This window comes from Helicoverpa armigera, chromosome 15, assembly GCF_030705265.1.
Source record: "Helicoverpa armigera isolate CAAS_96S chromosome 15, ASM3070526v1, whole genome shotgun sequence".
Taxonomy (NCBI): Eukaryota; Metazoa; Arthropoda; class Insecta; order Lepidoptera; family Noctuidae; genus Helicoverpa; species Helicoverpa armigera.
The window spans coordinates 5,498,582-5,511,942 of NC_087134.1; the positions used below are offsets into that span (position 1 = coordinate 5,498,582).

At 32.9% G+C, this 13,361-nt stretch overlaps 1 protein-coding gene across 1 annotated transcript in view; it reads left to right on the forward strand.

Annotated features, from left to right (window-relative positions):
* The first annotated feature begins 5,897 nt into the window (after positions 1 to 5,897).
* LOC135117867 (uncharacterized) overlaps positions 5,898 to 13,361 on the forward strand; it is a 63,040-nt gene continuing 55,576 nt past the window's right edge. The window contains exon 1 of the mRNA XM_064038262.1: positions 5,898 to 6,166. The gene's annotated coding sequence lies outside the window, so the exon portion shown is untranslated. The remainder of the gene's footprint in view (positions 6,167 to 13,361) is intronic.

Genomic DNA, 13,361 nt, shown 5'->3' on the forward strand with positions numbered 1-13,361 from the left:
ACAAACCTGTACGGGTCGGTACCGATCAGTGCAGGTATAATATTACTTATATATATACTTATTAATTTGTCTGTACCGGCAACCTGTTTCTTTATGTAAGCACCCTATGAATGCAAAGTCAACTAGAGGAGTTCGGCGATTCAAATTGTCAGATGTCTCCTTTCAGTTGGTCTATTGTAAAGTCTTTTGAAATTTTCTACGTTTAGAGAGTACCTATATTTTTGGATCACATTAAACATTGGTGGTAAAAAAATACTTCGTTGTATTTGAAATATTCAAACGCTCCCTTACTACCCTTACCCTTTTTAACTTACTTGGTAAAAAAGAAGAGAATAAGAAAATGGCAGAAAAATTGTATTGTCTTATTGAAATAATATTACTGATATTTTCAGGAGCGTACATTCAAAAGTCACAAAGCAACACAAACCCTTTAGTCCACAGAAACGTCACGATTGTCCAGCGCTCACGTGTCAAGTGACGATCAATTATTGTGGCCAAGTAAAGGCGAACAAACAAGTTGGGCGCACCACGGATTAGTTTACTGAACAACGCGCACGAAGGAATTGGCGTATTGACACACTGACCCTACAGTATCAGGTTATTGCGAACGACTGTTTTTTGTTCTGTTTTGCTGTTTGTATTTTTGAATTGTGTTGGAGTTGTGTATGTTATGAAATAAATTGCATTACACTATCGTAAAACGCATTCAAGTATTTAAAAAAACAATTGTTGTCATAAATTATCAAAGAGACCCCCGCTAAAATTAAGGGTGCCTTTGTTGAAATTTTTTTTCAAATACGTGCATACGGTACGTGTATGTAAGATGTATGTAGCAAAGGTATTCGACTAGTTTTCCAAGAAAAACATGGAAAATATTTAACGTAGCTATTGAGGTACGTACCGAGAGCTAAAAATAGGTAAAACTACGTTTTTCAGTAATTTTGGCTAAAAGATGTACTTACATACTTACATTAAAATCTTTCTCAGAATAAACACTAAATCAAATTTAATATCCCAGTTTCGATAAAGTTATAAACAATTACCTGTAATTTGCATATTTTTGCCGCAGATTAAAATATTTTCAGCATTGTAGCAGCCAGACGTTCCCAAACATAGACTTTATGATTTACTAGACAAGAACAATAGACAAGCTACATTAATGAGGTTAAAGTTCTTATACCTAGACTATGGAATGGGTGCAACGTTCCATATTTATTAAGACGTTATATACAACACTGTTTTTAATGGTTACCTAATTATAAATATTTTGTTCTTGAATTATAGTGTGCTAATATAGTTTTTGCAGTCTTTACATCAGCGGATTTTCCGTTCGCTTTTTCTAAGCGACATCACTTGGTTCGAACATAACATTTAAAACCAAAGATAATAAAGGTTAGAAATCTACATCTTTATTTTTTTACTACCAATCATTTTTTTTTATAGAAAATGATTTCATGAAATGAGCAGGCATACCTATAGGCATAAGTCATCCACGCTAAAACAATAGGGAATAGTCATTAAACAATTTAATGTGACGGAGCTATGATGCCATGGTATTGTCATTTATTTAATGGCCCATCAGATGAATAAAAAACATACGGAAGAAGAGCGTTGATCCACGAAGTTAACATTTTTGGTCACCATGAGTAATTCGATGATCAGTATATGTATTTTGCTTCACTACATAGTATAAAACAAATCGCTTTTTCTGACCCTATATCTCTATGTCATCATCATCTCTATATCATGTAATTTATACATTGCAAATTAGAATTGTCGTTTCAGCCGAAAGACCAGGCCTTTGATGGGTCTTTAGTAACCCGCATCCACTGCTTCGAAGTGACCTTGGCTTGATCATTCGTCCATCTAGTGGTCGCTGCCCAGTCTGCCCACACTTCGAATTACAGTCCAGATTAATGCCCTTATCCAGGTCATATTTACCTACGTAAAGTCTCCGTCGGTATTCATAAAAATGGGTTAAAGCAGCTAATATAAAACTAGTGTTCTGGTTTGTATCTGTTGTATAACAAAGGTATTATACTAACCTATTTATAATTATTGCTGTTTCCTGCGGATGTAAGTAATTTTCTCAAAGATTTTACCTACCTATATTTAATTTCTTAATTTTGTGAGTGAAAGCAAAAAGTTACAGTATTATTTTCCTTTGTACTTATTTTAATAGATACCTTATACAAAAGGTGTTTCTATAAAAATCTGTTACAATGCAACAAGCAATTAAATATATTTTTAACTACACCGATTACTCAATCTCGTCAAATCTCAATCCATAGTAGCAATAATATTATATTTATTGGCTATTGAAAATAAACTGGTGTTTGTATTTAATGTTTCAGAATATTTTATTGCCAACACTAAACTGTAGACAAGAGCATTGCGATGAAAACAGTTCTTCAGTAATAAATTCTGTATTGAACTGTTAATGGCTATGTTTTCTTAGTGTGTGAGATTGATTCTTCACCTACATAGGCTACTTAAAAAGGTACATAAACAATGTTAAAGTCTGCATAAGTTTTTGTATTCGATAGAAGTTAAATCTTATCGTTTTATAATACTTAGATAACAATAAACTAACAATTATTTAACAAAACCATGTTTAAATAACTTTGCCTAATTAAATTGGCAATAGTTACGCTATTTTTTCTATTCTTGTCTTTTGATACTTACGGAATCCAGTGCATGGGTGCAACTCGCACTTAACTACCTTTCACAACTATCATAAAAAAATACACATAATAAAAAAAGTCCTTAAGATTGTGCAACGCCAACGATGCTGCAGGAAGCTAGTAATGTAGACCTACCAATAAAATATCATCGTTTCATAAAGCGTTAAGTGTGCCCGAATACCTACCATAGTGAACATCGCAGATTTTATTGGCAATCCCTTTATGCGTAGAATCGTAAACACACTTAATAATTCAACAATAACTTCATAATAAATGAACAGCCGCAATTAAGCTTTTATATCGCTTATTAACACAGTCGCGTCTTTTGTACACTTCATATAAATCTTATGCAGTATGGCAAGATTTGCATAAAATATTCTTGGACCTCTCTGGTCGTGTCGGATTGCCGTCTCATCGGGATATGAGATTGAAGGAATAGTGAGTGCACTATGTCGTGCGCAGTTGGCCAATCTCCTCATATGAGAACAGTCGCCGTGGCCGATAAAACGGCTAGGAGGACATCATCATTGCTGAACGTAGTCAGTTGATTTACAAGATATTGAGGCAGAAGATAACCCTACGATATTTATCACATGAAAAATAGTACCAGGCTAAAAAATATTTTGGATTAAAGAGGTTGCTTTAAAGGCGACAGAGATATCAATTACGCTGAAGTAAACCATTTAAACCATTTATTTTGCTACACATACATGAACACAAAAAAAAAATATACATTTACAAAAAAATACAGCGTAGCAAGGGTTCCATCTCAGTATATGCTGTGCTAATGCACAGCACTGATTTTCAGATGGCCCCTGACTGTTGAGGTAACATATAACACATCTACGTGCACACGAAATTAAAAAAAAATGAAATGAAATTATATTAAAAAAAATGAAAAGCACAACATTATTTATTTGCAAAACATTACAAGAACTTATGAACTTAAAATAATAAAAACATGAAAAATACTATGATAAATAATACTAGGAGGTATTATGACTGACATTATATTTGGAGGTTGTTACTCTGACTTTTGTTTATTTAAAAATAATATACTCAAATGTTTTTTCAAGTATTACTAGGACAGCAAAAATTCGTCGTGTTTCATATTTGCTGTAAATCAAACAAACAAAAAATTGTTTCATAGACAAACATGAATGGACTGTTTGGATTGGTAATGTTATAGGGTATAATTTAGGATTGATTTTATAACATCATACGAAAACTTTAATCGAAAAGCCAGTCAGATTTTAGTAAAGTAAACAAATACACCCCAGTTTACAATAAGACGATTGTCAATCCTTAAAAGTATTGAAATGTTGACAAATTCCTGACCCATAAACTCGGATAGCACGTGCTCAAGTGAGAAAGTTATAACACATGTTACAATCGTGTACTATTAATTGACACGTGTGTTTACTTAGTACAGTCGGCCACGAAAGTCGTCTACCAGTTTGTGACAAAAGTGAGTGAGAGATGTCATAAGTTTTTTTTTAAACTGAATTAAAAAGGGAGGCTGTCAGTTTGATTTCTTTGTATTTATATATGTTTCTGGGAAATTTTAAAGTTTGACTGAATCGATTTAATAAGGTTTTCAGCGTAGTGTTTGTCAATCTTAGGAAAATAGTGTATTATTGAAGTCAGTTTTATTTTTTTAATTAAAAGTTTTGGTTAATACCTATTTGCTGTTGGTATGTATTTTTTTGACCACAATCTCACATGGTGGTGCAGTCAAAGAAGGAGCACTCTTCACAAGAACTAACCTATTCACTCCTGAATTGAATACTCTCAGTATAACTAAGGTTTACTTTTCTAAAAGTGCGTAAAGAAAAATTTTAAACTGTCATCGACGTACAAATGAATCTCACACTTAAAGTAGTCGAGCATATGTTTGACTGACTGTACTAAGCCAAAGGTGTTAGAAAACGGATTCGTTAGTATTGTAGTTTTGGTATTTGACAGAACCTAATTATATTTTATGATGCTGTGACATTTTACGTGATTTGGTTTTACAAAATTGAATGAAAGCTGAGTTTTGTTTTGAAGTTGTATTTTTCATTTTATTTTGATATTGATGGTTGTCTTTGGTTTTTATTTTGATTAAGTACTTACAATATTTTTTTAGATAATAATATGGATGTATAAGTTTATTTTTAGGTCATGTTAATATGTACATACAATTCAACTATGATTTAGATTAAATAGGATATTCAGGCAAAAAAGTTAATCAATAGTTCGCCCATCCGATGAATAAATATGGATGTATGAAAAACATTTTGCAGAATAATCAGGACATTAGTACCACAGGGTTCAATAAACCCATTTAGTTAGACCCAGACCTTCAAGTGTCATGAAAATTATTATATTTAACCACGGAACACTAGACGTGTGAAAAATTAATGAAATCCATATCATTCATGTTTTCAGGGACAAGGAGGAGTGGCTGACTTTTAATTAATTGCAAATCTCATAATTTTCATAACACTGTCCTTTGATATTATGCCCGTGACTTTGACATCTTTATAAATAAAACTATATGTAGAGCTATCTCGATTATTTTCGTTTCATTAAATATACATGTGATTAATAAGAAAAAAAATCGTTAATGAAAAGAAAAACTTTTTAAAACGGGAAAGCTCTAGACTACAATAAGCTTTACTCATATTTAGGAGCAGAAATTAAACCACACAGAGCTATTAAGCATTAATTGAGGCGACAAAAAAACTGTGTAGTAATTAAAAAGAAAACAATATCTCGAGAGGAAATTAACAAAGACATTGACAGATTGACGGGAAACGAAATACTTGACGCGACACAACGACGATGTTTCACTTGCGAAATGACTCTATATTGGCACGACCATCATTTCAGACATATTGAATTTCACATGTTCTGTCTATTACATTGTCATTGTCAATGACAATAACAGTTGAAGGTGAAATTTAGATCTTCAACTGATTAGACGACTCGAAATATTCTCGAGGAAGTCTATTGTTATACAAACTAGCGATCCTAGTTTTGTGTAAAGAGATAATGCAGAACTTTGACGTTTCATATGAATAAAAAGTGTTGTAATATCCATGAAAGGAATTAATTTTCATTTCATAACGAAAATTCTTCGAGTATACGTATTTTAAATCAGGAATTTCGTCGGTAAGTACATACATAGGTGTGCGTCGCGTACCAAAGTAAAATTCTAGTAGAATTTATGCCGCTTCATACGAGCCGCGGTCATAGTCGACGACAAGGCGCGTTAGTGTTAGGACGCGCCGCTCGACAACCCGACGCGAAGACCACGCGGAAGGCAACTTGCACGCAACTCGATCTAGTGATAAACAAAACAGACCCAAAAAAACATTAAAAACTTTTTGTTATTTTTTGTTTTATGTAACAGTAGACATAGACACGACAGTCTGTCTGGTTTTTTAAGTTTGTGAATGAAACAGTGAATGATTTTTCCAGTGACCCGTATTTGAAAGGTTAGTATGTTTTTCAATAAAATTAACATATTTTTTGAAAGCTTAAATTAAACACTGTTGAAAATTATCAATGGAAATGCGTTTCCAATCAGCGGCTAGACATGTACAGAGTTCAACGTATAACCTTAACCCTCCGACGAACACAATACGCAGCCGAAGAATGTATTTACATTTTCTCGTGGTTATGAATAAAAACTGATTGACAACTGACATTTTTAGTGGAGAATTTTACTAATCATATAAAAAGTGTTTCTAATTGAAATCTCACGGGAAGTGGCGTGTAATTAGCATTAAATAATAATCTACAAAACTGAACCGTAGCGTGGAGACGATTAAAAGTCTATCATATTTATTTAATTAATGGCATTCATTCATTAAAATGCAAATTTATTCAAACGACTTATCAGCCAATTGACATGTGCTAGGCATCGATATATCCAATCGATAGTTTTTATCGGATCGTTTTTTATCGATCAGCTGTGTGATCGATAATGTTTACGTCAATTTTCCCTCGCTATAATTTTATAGTTAAAAAAGTTTTTTTTTCTAACGGTCATTTGCCTTTTATTGATTTCTACTGATCCCTAATGAATGTGTAGTTAATTTTTTGCTCTTTTTGCAAACATAAATGAGATGTCATGACTTTATAAGTCTAAATTGATATAGTTATCAGTGACATTGTCATTTCTGATGACTTGTACTATTCCTGGGCAGGACAATGACCATTCACGAGTTCGATGGAAAAAACTAACGAACAATTATTTTTTGTCGTGTTAACTATGATTGTAATAATGTTCTATGACTTACATATTGTGTTGTGGAATTCCATTCATTGCAACTTTCAAAATATTATAGGCGCATGTACTTCCTACTGAGAAGTTTTTTTTCTTGTTTTTATATCGGTAGGTACGTCTGATAGAGTGGGCCGAAATAAAAGACAAGTTTTTGAGCTTCGGAATTGAAAGACAGTTTTTCATGAGCGTTTGTGTGTCAGAGTATCTACCTGCATTATTGCCAAAATTGTGTAATAAATTCATTTAACCTCCCTTTTATATTAAATACAGTTTTTATGTGCACACCCAATCCATTAGGGATCGGTGAATAGGTAGATGTATTTAAAGCCTTTTATAGGAAAACTTTTTATATGAGATCCATTTACGAACAATTTCATTTCAAACTTTTGAGACATGCGTATTTAGACAAGGTAACTTTATAGATAATTTTATTAGGTACTTATAAACTTTTTATAGTTTATAGGTACATAGTTATATGGCTAAGTTATTCTTATTACACAAATGATAAAAAAATATTCATTTATGATTATTATCTACTTAAATAATAACTTTTTACAATAACAATAAAAATATTTTAATATTTTGTGTAAAAAACTTAAATACTAAGCATACCTATAGGTCTCAAACTACTAGATAATAGAGTAAACGGAGGTACAGTCCATAACAGTAGTGCTTGTTGTACGGTATCATCATAAACAAAAGCTTGTTTATATTTCCCTTTCTTCCGTTCCCCATTACCAGTAAGTATGCAGTTGTTAAATAATTTCTTAGCTCTCACAATTAACACCGCACCCATGACGTCATACCATTATGATTCATAAATGTAAGCATTTCTGCTTAATAAACTTCGATAAAACTCGACTAGAACGAAACGGTACTTAGTAAACTTTACCACAGTTTTTACTTATAGTCGTGAAATCTAAGGTTAACGCACTATTGTAGGTCATTTAGCGATATTAGACCAAAGTTGTAAATTATTTAGATAATACGATAAGCATCGGATGGATTTGTTTACATTTTCGAGTCATTATAGCCGTATTTTGTGCTCTGGTTATTATTTAATATCAGTGGAGATTTAGGGAAGCTTGCACAGACGGATTGCATAAACATTTCCCTCAATATCGTGGTTGTAACTCATGGGTGAAGGGTCGGGGGGTAAAATATTACGTTGGCAAGTTTGCAAACAAATGTTTCTGAGTCGTCAGCGTCTGCGAGCCTGCTGGCAATGTATGCAATCACATTTGTTAAAGTCGAGCACAGCCCTGCAGCTTGTGTGAATTGATTGCTCTTTAGTTTTAATTAGGGTGAGTTTGTTTATATTCACTTTAGACTTTTTGGAAGGAAACTTTAAGCTAAGGATAATAGGACTTCACAAAACTTTATCGTTATACAGAACATGCCAGGACTAGCTAATGGAAATTCGGATTGAGATCGGCAGTTGAGGGAACGATTTGAAAATAAGCTAATAACTGTGGTATTTAAGTAAGATGATAGGTGAATTACTGGTAATAGGGACTAAAATAGTTTAGAACAAGACCTAGTTACACACACCGAAGTCAACGAACTATCTCCAGAGTTAAAGCTCTTAACTTTATAAAGAGGAACATTCAATCTAAATGAGCACCACCAATTTCTGAACCAAGCACTTTCAGGTCACAAGTTTGTCACGAAACTATAAATAGAATTTAAATTGATTCCATTAGTTTGCTCTGCAGTGTCCTGTGACATATTTTAGGGCACCGATACGTTATCGTCGGATGGTTTAACGCTCGATCGTGTGATTTTTCTATTGGACTCAGTTTGCATGTAGGTCGACGGTTACGATCGGCTGATAAGCCGCGGTAACTCTGATAGAAAAGGGCAGGTTGCGTCTGTGCATTCACGCGTGTACTGTTTTCGTTTGTGTTTTCAAGGTTAGCTTTGCTATTTTGATTAATAATAACTATCGAAATTGGTACTAAAATTATGGTTTTTTGATGTAGGTAATAATGCACTTACACTCAATGGCTTTTAAATTTTTTACAGAAAAAGTTTAATCTAGTCCAGCTTTGATTATCTTGCTTACAGCGATTTATGAGTTCTAAATATGACAAACACCAAAGTTATCAAACCCGCTAATTTTAAGGTCAAGCTAAGGCCTCAAAGATATTAATGTGATCGCTAATTTAAAAACTCAAATGTCACTAAACACCTATTATTTAAAAAGCTTCTTTGTTCCGACTGTCTCACTAATTTATTATACTTGATTATATTAATGTTCTGATGATTTTTAGAGCTTAATTTTATACGGAATAATAAATCACAAATGTCCTTAGGCTAAATACTCAGGCTGTCGGTTTTAGCCACGCTATGTCTGTTTTGAACCTGTCTTACCTAAATAGATGTTTTTATTTATAAACTCTTTAAAGTTTCGTGATTAATGATTCTCGTCCTGCTGGAAGGCAAATACGTTAATTAGTAACAATATGTGAGCGTTTAAGTGACACCGTTTATGTTACATTTCCTTGTATGCAAACTGAAACTTGTGTTTAAGTGTAAAAGAGGCGGAATAGCTACTGGAAACGTCTGCAAGTTATGTACATTCGCGATCCAAGTTCACATGAACATTTCATAGATTTTTACGCCAATTTAAAAGTAAAATAAGTGTTAATTACACAGAACAATGTAATTATAATTAACGAGATGTCTGAGATATTTTATGTTGCGTATTTTTAGACGTTCTATATAAGCGATGGTTTGTCAAAATGGTCAAATTGGACGTGACTAGGTATATGACGTAATATAGCGGAGAGGTACCGTGATCTAACAGTGTAAACGACATTGAACTCTTTGGAGGAAATGTTTTACTTCTTGCAATCTGTCAATTCTATTTTTTTTTTTAACGAAAGAGATACTATATCGATTACGTCCAGACAATTTGACACTGGCCGGAAAATTTAGTTTTTCTGCAACTTTTTTTTTCTAATTCTTAATTCAAATGCTGTTTTTAATGCTTTATCGCTGCTAACTCGATAAGTGAGACCCGTTAGAATACCAGTTGTCATTTATTTATCTAAAACCAGAATCGGTCGATGATCACTGATCAATCGATAAGTAATTACTCACTTATAGCCACTCTTTTCACGCCATTTTTATTTCTTAGAAAACTTCTGTGCGTGTAAGCTCAGCTAATTCGAAAATTATGTATGCATTCAAAACTTACTGCTATTTTATAACACGCATGCGTATTAAGAACGAAAAACTACTTTTTGAACTTCTTCATGTGTGGTCAAACGATGACTTTCAATATAGGGATAGAAACTCCAACTTTACGCAGGGAATAATGAACCCTAACCCATAATCAAAAGGTCTATTATTGTAACTGGATATCTGTATCGACGCTGACAGTAATTGAAAGGTGGACAACTGGTATAATTAGAAAAAAATCCCGTAAAACGTCGAATCAATAAAGACTCCACTTATAGAGCACTTTCGTAAGGACTGGGCGTTTTTGCTTGGAACAACATAATTGCTTCGAGCAACTGAACGCTGGCCATTAGAATGTTGATAAATTGAAACTTCTTGTTTGAACCAATAATATTTATTGCCAAGATTTTTTACGTAGAAATCATAATAAGCATATAAAATGATTTGTGATATTTAGAGACTAATCTCTTGTTACGTAATCTATTTATTTATTAAGATTATACCTATTTGACATTAAAGATATCATATTTTTAAGATGACAGACACGAAAATGAAATAAATAAATCGCCATTTTTAATTTTGTTCTTATTTTTTAAATCCATCTAAAGGCGTTCCACATTCGAAATTTAAAATATTCGCTGCTCCATATCACTGTACTATGCACCTATGTGTTACGAAACTCTGTCTGGTCTATGATGCGGTATATTTTTCTAACAATCTATTTGTTTACGAGATGGGTACTACATAGATAACCCAATTACGTTCGCTTATCGCACATTGTATTAGAATATTTTCTTCTTCGTTCTTACGACAGATCGTGAATGAGATGTTTAGTTTTCGATCGCAATTAATGATCGTAATTCCGTTTTATTATTAAAATATGATCACGTAATTATAATCACATTAAAGTGATACCGACAGTGATAATAATTGTTATATGTTTTAGTTAATTGTGTGAATAATATGGTGTTTATTTATAGTTTTATTATAATTGGTTGAGGAAAACAATAAATACGCCTACGATCATAGACAAAATAGGCTTGGGTTAAAATTCAATATGGAACGCGAGGATGGTATAAAATTATAACAGTCGTTTGTTTTGTACTTACGTATAAGTATTTATTACAATGCTAATTGGTTCGTTTATTATTGTCCATTGTACAATTCATGGTTAGAATATAATTATTTCAACATTGATAAAACAAGGCTCTTCGAAAAAAATATTCCATACTATTTTGTTTTCGTATTACAAAAACATTATGTAAAATGTAACGTGATATTTTTGTGTGCGCTAAATTACAATTTATGTTTATATTACAAAGGTCTCAAAATGTATTCTACTTTAAAATAGTCTAAAGTCCATATTTTTGCTTTTTTAGAAGTCGGTTTTAAACTTCCTCCTTTTGGGAAGTCGGTTAAAAATAGTGTTATAATTTTACTGATAAAGAAAATAGTGTTACTATAATTTAAAAAAAAACATTACCTTCAAACTAAAATAAAAACAGTTTTCTATCTTTACAACAATATTATCTATGTATGTTTAGAACCAAGTTTATTTGCCCATAACAAAAAATGCTAAGTAAAGCGTGTCTATTGGCCCAATGACATCACCAGCTATCTTTACATGAACAGTTACAAAAGCACAACTTACTTCAGTAGGGTGACAACACTCGCACTTGACTTTTTAACGTCGCACAATGACAGTTAGGATCAAGGGCATTTACGCGTAGGTACAGTTTGCGTTAAATAATTTTTCAGAAATAAATAAATAAATAAATAATCATATGTCTTCACTGTCATGAATCTTCTTACTATCTTTATTTAGCTGGATTCGGGGCGGTAAAGTTATTTGATGGAACTGTAAAAGGTCTGATTTTTTTATGCTTCACCCTTTAGTATCTCAGTGTCAAAGCACATCATGTAGCTCATGAATAAAGAATATTTACTTACCTAGCTTCCGCTACCGGTTCCACTCACGTCCGTGGTAATTACCTACTACGTGTAGGTAACCAGATAAAAAGCAAAAACTAGCTTTCTTAAACCCTACCTAAACTAGTCCTTCAGATCGGTCAGGTAGCTCTTTGACAGCTAGCATGTTTAAACCAGATAACAAATAATCTATTCCTCAAATTCGGGACTAATCCGGAAAAACCCTAACCGTTGGCAAACCTATGGCCGACTAGTGCAAAGATTACGTAGTATAATGCAATCTGGTATTTACTCACCCTAACACCGTCAAAGTTAACATAAACAGTGATAACAAGTTACCTAACTCTATGTCATCTGCATAATCGGCCATTGACATCAAGTAAATTACTCTATAATTAATTTTCTATAGGTACAGCTGTTTCCAGTAGTTGTTGTTCTCGGGTACCTCGGAAACTGCTTATCGTAACCGGATAAAATATAGCCAATGTCTCGCGGGTATAGAGTAGCTTCCCAATATCGAAAGAATTTCTCAAATCGGTTCAATAGTTTCGGAGCCTTTTGGTTACAAACACACAAAATCAATTCTGTTCTTTATAATATAATATTAGTACAGATATTATAGATTTACGGTGACACTCGCGACATATTACGGAACATACAATTATTATAAGCGGATTAGCCAGATATAGTAAATTAGAATTAACCCTTAAGCCCTACACCTATTTTACCATCCTATTTTCCTACAGGGGGTGCTCGAGTACCCCAAAGTAAAAATGTGATTATTTTTGGAAAATAACATACGGGTGAAATGTTTTATAATCATATTTATTTCTTAGGCAATTGAGATCACAAATCAACATATAAAATTAATAACATTTATTAACAAGAACATTTTTGGCACACTTTTATTTGGTGTTCCAAGCAAATAGGGATTTGGCACTTATTGCACCTGGCCTTGCATTTCCGGTCTTTATTATTGGGGCACATTCCACATCGTCCTTGTTTTTGATGGTCAGGCATGGCCCTTGCTGCTGGCACATCTTTTTTCAGGATACCTGCAATGACCTCCTTTACATCCCTCCTCAAACTTGGGGTTTGTAAACGATTTTTTCCAAGTGCTCATATATTAGCCCAAGTCCCAATTCTTTGAGAAAAGTTCGTCGGAATATGTGAACTTGTCGCTAAACCCTAAAATGGCATTTGGCTAGGGGGCTGGTTACATAGATTGCATAAATTACTCCAAAAATACTATTATTAAATTAAATAAATGTTCAAATAAAAATATC